Below are 11641 nucleotides of genomic sequence, written 5' to 3' on the forward strand. Positions count from 1 at the left end.
AAAGGGGATCGGAAAAGTTTTCCATTCAACAAAGTGTTGAGGGATATCGCACTTGGACGTGTGTGCTATTCGGAATGCATTTCCAGTCGCACACTTACAAAAAAAGTACACTCACACATACTTTTGTAAATCCACAATTGCAACAACTTCAGTTCCACCCCAACACATTTGTTCACGCTTTATTTTCTCTATTTGTTCGAAACCGCAAAAGTTCCACTTTTCGATGCTTTCTTGGGTACATTCCACAACTTGCACTGTGGTCGATGGTCTGTCCCATGAACCAGACAGCATTGTTTCTCTGTGGTTTAGGCGTCCTCCCGTTAACATTAAGAGGGGATGATAAAGATGATGTTGTCAAAGTGGGGCGAGTTGTGTGTGTGTGTGTGTGTGATAATATCGCACCAACACTCTATCGTCACATCTTCATAAAATGAACCTACTTTTTTTTGTCTCTATGGTTTCCCTCCTAGAACCGAGTTGGAAACCCTCAGCAGTTCAACTGTTATAATTCGAAAGTTTTCCTTTGGTGGATGGCAAGTTGAACAGAGAGATAGGGAGAGCTATTTCTGGTTGAGGACGAACTTGTGTGGTTTTGGAAATAAAGTTGTATCGTTTTGCTCTGCGGAAAGCACTTTAGGAGCATCAGTTTTGTTCATGGAAAATGGGATGGGAATTGCTGCCAATGGTAGAGCAGTTTAGGAAAATTGTTCGTGTCAATTTATTAATCAGATCATTTACTACAAATCTTATGATATTGTAAAAAGTTGATATTAAAATGAGTTTAAATTCTCATTCGATGGTTATATTTTCAAATGATTTATTTTTTATAATTTAGCGATTATGTTCAGTATATCATATGCTTCTTGATTCATGGGAAATAAAAAATAGTCTTAATTATGGGTCATTCCAGATCAACTGGGTACACTTTTGGACTCGAACTTCACCGATTTAGATTAAACTTGGAGGGAACGTTCATCTATCGATAGTTAACAGAAATCCCAAGTATGGTGCTGATTGGACCATCACTCTTGTTTTGGCACCGCCCTCTTTTTTGACGATTTTCTAAAAAACTTTTTTTTCTTTTAATCATAACTTTGCAACTATTTGAGCAGAAGACTTACAACTTGCCTTTCATAGAAAATTATCCAAGGAATTTGATAAAAATAAAATTTAACCCTTAGATGCCCCCTAACATAATTTTTTAACGTTTTAAGTATTAAAATTCAGTTTTGACCAAATTCTTATATTTTTATTTGTTTTATTTTATCACAATCGTGTTCCCCGGACAATTTTACACAATTATCAATGTAAACCTCAAACATAAATGAACTATTGGCGAGAAGCAGCGATTTTACTGAAAAAAGTTTGATTTTGCGCAGCACTCGGAAGTACATGGTGTATTTTTCAACAAAAAGAGATGAATTCCGCATAGGAGCAGTTCTCTACGAAATCGGTATTTTTTCATAAATTTTAATTTTTGTATTTTTTAATCCGACTGAAACTTTTTTGGTGCCTTCAGTATGCCCAAAGAAGCCATTTTGCATCATTAGTTTGTCCATATAATTTTCCATACAAATTTGGCAGCTGGCCATACAAAAATGATGTATGAAAATTCAAAAATCTGTATCTTTTGAAGGAATTTTTCGATTGATTTGGTGTCTTCGGCAAAGTTGTAGGTATGGATATGGACTACACTGAAAAAAAAATGATACACCGTTAAAAAAATTTGGTGTTTTTTTATTTTACTATTTTTAATTTTTTTTAGTTTTTGATATGTTTTAGAGGACATCAAATGCCGATCAGTAGTGCGGTGCTTGTGGGGACGTGCAGTCCTGTTTTTTCGCGTTATTTTCCGTCTCTTTTGTGTCGCTGTTCGAGTGCATGGGGTGATTGGTCATTATAATTAAATAATGGCATCAGTAGTGCGGTGCCTGTGTGGACGCTCAGTCCTGTTTTTTCGTGTTATTTTCCGTCTCTTTTGTGTCGCTATTCGAGTGCATGGGGTGATTGGCCATCATAATTAAATAATGGCATCAGTAGTGCGGTGCCTGTGTGGACGCGCAGTCCTGTTTTTTCGTGTTATTTTCCGTCTCTTTTGTGTCGTTGTTCGAGTGCATGGGGTGATTGGTCATTATAATTAAATAATGGCATCAGTAGTGCGGTGCTTGTGGGGACGTGCAGTCCTGTTTTTTCGCGTTATTTTCCGTCTCTTTTGTGTCGCTGTTCGAGTGCATGGGGTGATTGGTCATTATAATTAAATAATGGCATCAGTAGTGCGGTGCTTGTGGGGACGTGCAGTCCTGTTTTTTCGCGTTATTTTCCGTCTCTTTTGTGTCGCTGTTCGAGTGCATGGGGTGATTGGTCATTATAATTAAATAATGGCATCAGTAGTGCGGTGCCTGTGTGGACGCTCAGTCCTGTTTTTTCGTGTTATATTCCGTCTCTTTTGTGTCGCTGTTCGAGTGCATGGGGTGATTGGCCATCATAATTAAATAATGGCATCAGTAGTGCGGTGCTTGTGGGGACGTGCAGTCCTGTTTTTTCGTGTTATATTCCGTCTCTTTTGTGTCGCTATTCGAGTGCATGGGGTGATTGGTCATTATAATTAAATAATGGCATCAGTAGTGCGGTGCTTGTGGGGACGTGCAGTCCTGTTTTTTCGCGTTATTTTCCGTCTCTTTTGTGTCGCTGTTCGAGTGCATGGGGTGATTGGTCATTATAATTAAATAATGGCATCAGTAGTGCGGTGCCTGTGTGGACGCGCAGTCCTGTTTTTTCGTGTTATTTTCCGTCTCTTTTGTGTCGTTGTTCGAGTGCATGGGGTGATTGGTCATTATAATTAAATAATGGCATCAGTAGTGCGGTGCCTGTATGGACGCGCAGTCCTGTTTTTTCGTGTTATTTTCCGTCTCTTTTGTGTCGTTGTTCGAGTGCATGGGGTGATTGGTCATTATAATTAAATAATGGCATCAGTAGTGCGGTGCCTGTGTGGACGCGCAGTCCTGTTTTTTCGTGTTATTTTCCGTCTCTTTTGTGTCGCTGTTCGGGTGAGTGCATAATTGGCAAAGGGTGCGCGTGGTCGTAAAAAATATTCGGAGTGAAAAGTGATTTTTTTTGTGTGTGCCTTTTGTTTCGCATTTTTGTCGTGTATTGTGTGCTGCGAGGAGAAGATTACCCTCTGAAAATGCAGCGTCATCAGTGCATTATTTGTAAAGGGAGCGCGTGGTCGTAAAACATATTCGGAGTGAAAAGTGATTTTTTGTGATTTTCAAAGCCCTTCCTATATCATCGTTGATCGGAAGGCACGGCGTCGGGTGGACTGTGTTTAAATTTTTCGAATAAGGTTTTATTTTTTTGCGGTGAAAAAGCTATTTCTATATAATGATCGAAAGATGCACTGACAATTTGGATCGTCAAGTTAATAGTGGAGCAAAATAACTGTGTGATTTTGTGTGTTAACCAGAAAGACCTTCCCATAGCATCGTTGCTCGGAAGGCTCGCCGACGGGACTGTTATGAAAGTCCTCCCCATAGCGTCGTAGCTCGGGAGGCATCGAAAAGCCAATACCTTATCCTACTAACCAAAAAAAAAATAATCACGTGATGCTTGAAGGAGATGCTGTGGATTCAACGGTCTCAAGCGGTATCAACAAGTATATAGCGAAAAACTATGTGCTTGATGAGTCTGCAACTTCAACTATCGGACTAACATTCCTCCCTTTCGTTGAACTGCAGGCTTCTTGGGAGGGCGCCGGTATTGACTAATAAAGTCGGGGTCTTCAGGGGTTAAACAGTGAACGGATGGTTGGCTCCCACTGATCATTTTTGATTCATTGTTTAACTTCAGCTGATCCGTCAATAACGGAGTAGCAGCTCATTGGCAGTCAACCATGCTCATGCTCATGCTCATGCTCATGTTTTAGAGGACATCAAATGCCAACTTTTCAGAAATTTTCAGGTTGTGCAAAAAATCTTTGAACGAGTTATGAATTTTTGAATCCATACTGATTTTTTCATTAAATGGAAATATTGGTCGCCAAAATTTTTCAACTTCATTTTTCGATGTAAAATCAAATTTGCAATTAAAAAGTACTTTAGTGAAATTTTAATAAAGTGCACCGTTTTCAAGTTAAATCCATTTTAATCTAATCTAATCTAATCTAATCTAACCCTAGCGCAGCCAGTCTTTCGAGGGCATCCTGGAGAATGCCTTAGGTTGATTGACGCCTAGCATCTTCTTGTCATTATCAACATTTGCAGTGCGCCATTGCATTAATATGCATTGAAACATCACAAACGTCGAAACGGCCAGGCCAACTGCGTAAAGTTCACCGCAAAGATGATTCGTTGAATTGGATTGAGTTTGAACACGAATGTTCAAACAGCAATACAGTTCTGAATCTACAGGGGAGGAAGAAACGTGGGGATCCCCCGCTCACGTTCCTGTTTGTTTGAGTTACGAATCGTTGGGAGCCACCATGCTAAGAAGTTTTGGTGCTCCGGGACCCTCGAGGATGGGACATCGTATTTCCACAAATGCCCTGGACACTATTTGCCGTGGTTATAGCGCCACAACTCGCTCTTAATAAAGTGCACCGTTTTCAAGTTAAATCCATTTTAAGGTGACTTTTTTGAAAATATTAGCAGTTTTTATTTTTTTTTTTAAATTAGTGCACATGTTTGCCCACCTTTGAAAAAAAAAAAATTGAAATGCAAAAACTAAAAAAATTGAAAATAGTGTTTTTTTGCAAATCAAGTTTTAGTGACAAAAAGTTAAATAAAAAATCACCAAAAACTTTTTTAACGTGTATCATTTTTTTTCCAGTGTAGTCCATATACTTTGCCGAAGACACCAAATTGTTCAAAAAATTTCATCAAAAGATACAGATTTTTGAATTTTCATACATCATTTTTGTATGGCCAGCTGCCAAATTTGTATGGAAAATTATATGGACAAATTAATGATGCAAAATGGCTTCTTTGGGCATACCGAAGGCACCAAAAAAGTTTCAGTAGGATTAAAAAATACAAAAAAAAATCTAATGACCGAAATCTGAGAGAACTGCTCATAGTTCGGTTTTTATATGTGAGAAACTTATTTCGGATTTTAATTCATAGGACAGTAATGTAAAATCGCTATTTCTCGTCAATATTTCATTTTATTTTGAAGTTTACATTGATAACTATATAAAATTGTCCGGGGAACAAGATGGTGACAAAATAAAACAAATAAAAATATAAGAATTTGGTCAAAACTGAATTTTAATACTAAAAACTCTAAAAAATAATATTAGGGGGCATTAAAGGGTTGAAATTTTATTTTTATCAAATTCTTGAGCATTTTTTTTTTATAAAATGCAACCTGTAGGAAGTCTTTTGCTCAAATAGCTGCAAAGTTATGATTAAAAGAAAAAAAAAGTTTTTTAGAAAATCGTCAAAAAGAGGGTGGTGCCAAAAATAGAGGGATGGTCCAATCAGCACAAAACTTAGGATTTATGTTAACTATCGATACATGAACGTTCCGTCGAAGTTTGGTCTAAATCGGTGAAGGTCGGGACCAAAATTGTACCCAGTTGACATGGAATGACCCTTATACATAAATGATACTTTTACCGTAACTGGTAGTTGCCATCGATTAACTTACCTGAAAAGAGAAACAGAGAAAAAAGAAGGTTAATTAGGGTTTGTTCTAAATGGTGAATTATTTACAATCAATTGTCAACGAATTCAATCGGAAACCATGCCTGATTAAGCTCCAACAAAACACCTCAAGGCATTCTTGTAAAACAACAACAATGTCCAACTTCCAATCGAATAAGCAAATTTCTGTCCAAGCTGTAACGCCCCGTTTCCTTACTTCCGTTCCAGCACACTAAAAAAATATGAATTCTACACATGACGTAATCTGTAATGTGACATAAAATCAGAGCACGTAATTGGAAGTTTAACATGATTTTACATCTTACACGACGTAATCATCACAAAAATCAGTGAAAAAAATATTTGCAATAAAAAGTTAAACGTGATTGAAAATCGTTGTTCATTTGTTGTAATTTCCCGTCTCTTCTGATGCACATAACTGGAGCATCAGAATGAACATAATTTTACATCTAACGAATCTTAATTCTACCCATTTTGAACAGCAAAATTGATGAAACGCATAGCAGCGTGCAAGATTGTCAAAAGTTGCCATCTTGGGAGCAAAACAGAAAGTTCAGTTTCAGTTGTAGCCGCATCAAAACAAGGAAGTCTCGCCTCCGGTGTCGTTTTTCACCAATGTGTGTCCATCTGTAAATTCAAATGTTATCAAGGTAAGTGGTTCTTAATTGAAGATCGATTCACAGTTAACTGTTTCGTCCTTCAGGTGGCGGACAAAAAAATCCCGGCGGGCAGATTAGAACAGTTTGGCTGAGGACAAAAATGAAGACAATACAATCCGGAACCGATTTCATCAAGAACCTACACACTTTGGAGTGCCAGCCGGAGGTTCAACGCCAGTCAGCGTCGCAATCTGCAACACCGGGGGCAAACATGAGAAGGAAAAACAAGGCACGGATTAGGACCTGGCAGAAACTTCGACGAGATTCAGGTGCAAAGAAGATAATGTGACCCAGGAGTGCCGACTCAGATGGCTCTGCTTGTTTGTTTGGGGGGAGTGCAAGTTATTGGCCGTGAAGAAATGCATCGAAGTGGAGGAAAAACCGGGTCCCTGCAAGTGTCTCTTCGATTTGTTAAAGTCAGATGATGGCAGTGAAGGTTAGTTTCTGGTGTCGGAGATCGAATCAGTGAGAAAAAGTAATATTGCCCCTGAAAAATAATATGTAAAACAAACAAAATCACGAAAAAAGAAACAGAGGAAATGAAACATAGAAACGGGTTAACTATTTTTGTTCATAACCTAGAAAATCACGCTCAATCTTCCATCAACATAAAATTACATCAATATGAAAATTACATTAACTTTTTTTCAGCTCCTGTAAAATTCAATGCCAAATCGAGGCGTAGAATGTGCCACGTAATTTTCAAATCTGATGTAATTTTCTGTCATAAGTAACGCTCCAGTTATGTGCATCGATTAGACAGAAAATTACACGATTATTTTTTGGTGTGAGCTGTTTTAATTGTTAGGGCAATAAATTGCATTAAAAATGCAGAAACGCCAGCCAACCAGTCTGTCAGTCCAGCTGCACAATTGCATTGTTGGACACCAGTACGACCAAACCACGTGCGGACTCTCCTCGAGTGTTGACAATTTCAAATATCCTTCAATTAAAATTCAATTAGCAGCAAAACTATTCCTCCCTCCTCCCTGAATGTAGACTGACTGCAGTGTGCAGACTCAACTCACACTTCCCTCTGGTCAACGCTTGTTTCCTGACTCGGCAGAGATAACCTCCGGGATGGACACATGCTTCGGTTGGATCATTTGAAATTTTAATTCAGCTGCCTGGACCTCGGACCTTTCCTTCCAGAGGACCCCACCGGAACGCCATGTATCACTTTCGTGTCCAGAGTGGTTGGTCAACTTTGGAGTGAGTTACGCAGCGGAGAAAGTTGGTAAATTTGAAATTGAGAAATTTTAACGTTCAACAGTTCTAATGTCCATTAATGTCCTAATGTCCTAATGTCCTAACGTTCTAACGTTCTAACGTTCTAACGATCTAACGTTCTAACGTTTTAACGTTCTAACGTTCTAACGTTCTAACGTTCTAACGTTCTAACGTTCTAACGTTCTAACGTTCTAACGTTCTGACCTTTCAACGTTCTAACTTACTTCTTACTTCTTACTTCTTACTTCTTACTTCTTACTTCTTACTTCTTACTTCTTACTTCTTACTTCTTACTTCTTACTTCTTACTTCTTACTTCTTACTTCTTACTTCTTACTTCTTACTTCTTACTTCTTACTTCTTACTTCTTACTTCTTACTTCTTACTTCTTACTTCTTACTTCTTACTTCTTACTTCTTACTTCTTACTTCTTACTTCTTACTTCTTACTTCTTACTTCTTACTCTTTACTTCTTACTTCTTACTTCTTACTTCTTACTTCTTACTTCTTACTTCTTACTTCTTACTTCTTACTTCTTACTTCTTACTTCTTACTTCTTACTTCTTACTTCTTACTTCTTACTTCTTACTTCTTACTTCTTACTTCTTACTTCTTACTTCTTACTTCTTACTTCTTACTTCTTACTTCTTACTTCTTACTTCCTTAATTCTCAACTTTCCACTTCCTTCTCAGCGTATCTCACCAACTCCACTGCCAACACTCACCATCAGGATGGCATGTTTTGTTGGTTTACCCCACACACAAACCCCTCCCCCCATACAAGGACCTTCTCTTCCCCACTCCAAACCCGGTCCGGTCCGTGCATGGATCGCGTGGCCAGATAGTTCCCCGGTTTGGTCTAGAGTGCTCATCAATCTCGTTGCTGCTCGACCCGACAAACACACACACAGTCTGCCCGAACCGACTTTCAGTCATAATACAACATACTCTTCTGGACTCCGGGACCCTGTGTGGGAAGTAGTTTGCAAAAAGGGTGAGCTTGCCGAAACGGAAACGATCAATTTCCGGTGTTTTTTATTCGGGGGAAAACTGGGATAAAGCTAACATAGAAAAGTTGCAAAATGTGCTTTTTGAAAGTAAACACATAACTTAAACTATTTAAATTAGGGGATTCATTTCCATTTTTATATCGAAATAATAGGTCTATTCCCGTACTTGCAGAATTGCAGAATTTCTGCAGCTTCTGCAGAATTCTGCAGCCAGCATAAGTCACTTTTTTGCAGCGCGTTCCTGTACTTTTCAGCTCGCTCTCTTCAACTCTCTCTTTTGCAGAAGTTCTGCAAGGAGAGAAGCGGCAAAACTTTTGCCTGGGTAGCGCGTTCCCGCGCGTTCCAGTACTTTTTTGCAATATTGTGCACAGTTGAGTGGATTTACTCAAATAAGGTATTAAAGTTTTTTAATTATTTCAAAGTATTAAAAAAATTATTGACAAAAAAAGTAATTGAAAGCCTAATTTCCTCTAGAACCGGGACATTATTGTTTCATTGCAACTCAACGTTATATTTAAAAAAATACCATTTATTAAACTAGAAATTATTTATGCTTAGGTAGAAATTATATATTAAAAACAACTCAAAACTTTTACATTAGGTAAACAATTTAAGAAATGAGAATGACAGGTACGTTTAACAAACATAATTTAAAAAAAGATAAACAAAGGTTTAATATAGAAGGGACCATATACCTATACATGTTTTAATAGCAAAATGATTGAAAGATTATTCAGGATAACATAAATAAATTATGACTGGATGTCACATTACAGAACAACGGTGACGTAGCGAAATTGACAAATGTAAAAAAAATAATGAATCACAAACTCTAAAATTTTGAAACTCATAAATTTTGAAATCTAAACATTACGAAATTCATAATTAAAAATATTTACCAAAAAATAAAAGTTATATTTTCAAATTGAGAAACTTAAAAAAATAAATCAGATATTTAAGAAATTTAAAAATGCTGCAAATATTTATATCAGAAAAATAAAATAAAAACAACAAATCACAAATTAAAAGCTTAAAAAATACAAATAATTAAAAATTAAATATTTCAAAATGTTTAAAATTTCAAAAAATCTTGATTTTAAAAATTCAAAATAAAAAAAAAAAAAGGTTTTCAACTTAAAAGTTCCAAATAAAAATAATCAAAAGTTTAAATATTTCAGACATCAGAACGCCAAAAATTCAAAAGCTACAGTAAAAAAAAAATAAAAGAAACTAAAAAAAATCAAAAAATAAGTAAAATATTAAAATACTGTAAATCAAAAAAATTAAAATCAATTATCAAAAAAATAGAAATAGTTCGTACTCTATTTTCCGAAGAACTTGTCAAAATTTCCAATCTCTAAAACCTCTAATCTGAGTTTCTAACCTAAAATATGACTCAAAAAAATTGTACTTTTTATGATTCAAGATGAATTTCCGAATTTTGAAATTTAAATTTCTTAAAATAGAAGAATTGGACAAAATTTCATAATTTTTATTGGTTCATATAAGAATACAAATTGGTAGCACCATTAAAGGTACAATTTATTGTTCGCCAATTAAATTTACCTATTATTCAAACTCACATGTCATTCAGACTAAATGTCTATTCAAAAACAATTGAAGATCAAAAATTATTCCCAAACAAATATTTATTTGAAATTATTAAACACAAAAGAAATGTGTCTTTTAAAAGTTTTTAAAAACAATTTGTTTTTTTTATAATACAATTTTTTAATTGGGGTACTAGCCGTGCTGCAATACTGGCTGTAGTTATCTTTTTTTGTCTGGTTAAAATATTAACACTTAAAAAAATCGCTATATCATTTACATTAATGAACTAAGCCTGAAATCGTTAACATAAAAAAAATCGTTTTCTATAAAAACAGACATTACAAAAAACTACCCCAAAAATCCATCAATTCAAAATATACAAACGTCCCTTCAAAAAGACTACTTCAATTTAGTAATAATAAAACATAAATTTTATTACAACTAATAATAAAATGCTTGATTTCACCCAACTTGCAAACTTTATGTAAGCGTGTACTCAACATCCATCACAACAACTTGCAGTTACTTTTCAACAAGAAAGAAAAGAGAGAGCTTGCAGAAGAGTACGGGAACGATTTTGCTGCAACTTCAGCCTCTCTCATTGCAGAAGTTCTGCCTGGGAGAAAAGTTACTTTTGTTGCAGAAAAGTACGGGAACGCTCTGCTTTCGATTTCGTGCAGAATTGCAGAATTCTGCAGTACGGGAATAGACCTAATGTTTGATAGTTTTAACAAAAATGGCTGAACAGATCTTCAAAATTTAGGGGCAGGTCTTTTGTTTCCCCATTCTATCGATGGGTCGCATGAATAATCAGGACATAATTTTCATCAAAATATCTGAGATCCGGCCTCAAAAAAGAGTATAATGAACACTTAAGTGCTCATAGTTTTTTTTATAGGGTTATCAGATCTTCAACTCGTTGAGTTCATTAGAAAACCCATTAATATATCTTTCTTAAAATAGATAACATGACGGGTTCTATTTGTTGAACTTCATGAAATTCAAAACTTAATCTAAGAAAAAAAAATAACAATTAAGTTATGTTCTCTAAAAATTAATCACGTTAATAGTCAAATAGTATGTTAAAAGCTTTTAGTTTTTCTTGATATGTGAAACAAATATCTAGAAAACCATCATAATCATCCATTAATTAAAAAAATCTCTTTGTTTTCACAAAAATGTGCTTCTTTTGATTTTTTAAATGTTTTTTTCATGTATTCTTTTCGTTTTGTGTATTCAGCAAAATTAAGGCAAATACTTCTTAGCATATAAACATTATTTGTTTTTTTTTTGCACCTTTGCAAATATTTTTCAAAGTTTTTGCTGACGCTCCCCAAATTGAATAATCAGGAGGCAAATTTACTTTTTCAAAATAAAACTTCAAAATATTTATGTGATCAGAAGTCTGATGAACTGTCTGTCTGACCAAAATAATTTGAAAGGCATCTTCCTAAGTTGAGTATCATGTTTAGCATGTTTGGGCTCGTTTTTGCCTTCCTCACCTTACTGAGGAAAGGCTATAAAATCACTCG

At 35.6% G+C, this 11641-nt stretch overlaps 1 protein-coding gene and 1 long non-coding RNA gene across 3 annotated transcripts in view; one reads left to right on the top strand and one right to left on the bottom strand.

The window, feature by feature from the left end:
* The window catches only part of LOC120430524 (uncharacterized), a 444462-nt gene that overhangs the window by 133382 nt on the left and 299439 nt on the right, over positions 1-11641 (bottom strand). The gene's annotated exons all lie outside the window — the stretch shown is intronic.
* Positions 6206-6479, top strand: LOC120430527 (uncharacterized). Its single transcript, XR_005607658.2, has 2 exons — positions 6206-6310; positions 6364-6479. It is a non-coding gene; the product is annotated as an uncharacterized LOC120430527 (long non-coding RNA).

This window comes from Culex pipiens, chromosome 3, assembly GCF_016801865.2.
Source record: "Culex pipiens pallens isolate TS chromosome 3, TS_CPP_V2, whole genome shotgun sequence".
In the NCBI taxonomy this organism is placed as follows: domain Eukaryota; kingdom Metazoa; phylum Arthropoda; class Insecta; order Diptera; family Culicidae; genus Culex; species Culex pipiens.